The sequence below is a fragment of the Cebus imitator genome, unplaced genomic scaffold (assembly GCF_001604975.1).
Source record: "Cebus imitator isolate Cc_AM_T3 unplaced genomic scaffold, Cebus_imitator-1.0 Scaffold169, whole genome shotgun sequence".
NCBI lineage: Eukaryota > Metazoa > Chordata > Mammalia > Primates > Cebidae > Cebus > Cebus imitator.
In genome coordinates, this window is record NW_016107484.1 from 2,436,711 (window position 1) to 2,438,127 (window position 1,417).

At 44.8% G+C, this 1,417-nt stretch overlaps 1 protein-coding gene and 1 pseudogene across 4 annotated transcripts in view; one reads left to right on the forward strand and one right to left on the reverse strand.

The window, feature by feature from the left end:
• Positions 1–1,417, forward strand: part of SNRNP35 (small nuclear ribonucleoprotein U11/U12 subunit 35) — a 12,422-nt gene that overhangs the window by 4,308 nt on the left and 6,697 nt on the right. The window lies entirely within an intron of this gene.
• Positions 7–455, reverse strand: LOC108315186 (annotated as a pseudogene). The gene has a single exon (XR_001829858.2). The product of XR_001829858.2 is annotated as an activated RNA polymerase II transcriptional coactivator p15-like (transcript).

Below are 1,417 nucleotides of genomic sequence, written 5' to 3' on the forward strand. Positions count from 1 at the left end.
ACAGGTTTTATATGGCTCGGATTTTAAAGTTTTCTTACTGCATCATCAATGTCAGAAATCTGTTCCTTCAGCTGGCTCCATTGTTCTGGATTTAAAGAAATACCTTTTCTTCCTGGTTTCATTTCACCTTCTGGATCCATCCAATATTCCCTAATATCAATTAGCACTTTCCCTTTAAAATCTCAAACGCTAACATACCTCATTTTCCCAATCTGAAACATGTTATCATCTCTGCTGCTACTGCTCTGTTTAGAAGATGACAGAGCTCTCGTTTCACCCGTCTTTTGCTTCTTTACAGTTTTTTCTGGAGCAACTTGCTTTTTCCTCTTTAACTTTTTGTCAACCTCACTGTCAGAATCACTGCCAGAAGAGCTTGAAGAAACAAGTTCCTTTGATTTAGGCATCGCTCCGCTCGGCTCTAGCAGTCGCACACTTTTTTTTTTTTTTTTTAAATAGATGACAGCGTCTCACCATGTTGCCCAGGCTTGTCTTGAACTCCTGGGCTCAAGGGATCTTCCTGTCTTGGCCTCCCAAAGTGCTGGGATTACAGGTGTGAACCACCGTGCCCAGCCTCCTCTTTTTTTTCACATGGAGAAATTCTAGCCATGAGAGAAGACACAAATTGAGTTAGAGCCAAAGCCCAGACCAGGACTGAAATTGTCTCCCTCTCATCCTGTGCTCCTTCTGTCACTCCATCTGTTTTTCATTCTTTACTGATGGCAGAGAGGCAGCCTCTGCAAAGTTGTTTGTTGATGATGACAGAAATATTGCCCTCCTTTTAGCACGTGGTGGTAAACAATGTAATGTCCTGCTTCTTGGTTCTCAATGAAATGATCAGGTTTGCTTGATTTGGACTAAAAAAAATTCTATGATTTTCTTTTTTGGGACAGGGTCTTGCACCCAGACTGGAGTGCAGTGGCACTATCTCAGCTCACTCCAACCTCTGTCATTCCCGGGTTCAAGTGATTCTCCTGCCTCAGCCTCCCAAGTAACTGGGATTACAGGCATCTGCCACGACGCCCAGCTAATTTTTGTATTTTTAGTAGAAACGGGGTCTCACTATGTTGGGCAGACTGGTCATGAACTCCTGACCTCATGATCTGCCCACCCCGGCCTCCCAAAGTGTTGCTATTACAGGCGTGAGCCACTGTGCCTGGTCAGTTCTATGATTTTTGGTTGAAGTTGGTTCAGTTCCCCAGCATTTATCAGAAAGCATCCTAGGATCTGGAGCTACTGCTAGAGAGTGTTTACTGTGTGTTGGGCAAAGCATGATCAGAACTTAAGAAGGTTCATCGAGCTGTGGCAGAGACACAATTGCTTCATAGTGGGGGGAGCTGAAGCTGGACTTGACAGGCCCAGAATTCCCGAAAGTGGGTATGAGGGAGACAGAAAGGGAGAGGATACTCCCAGCAGAGGA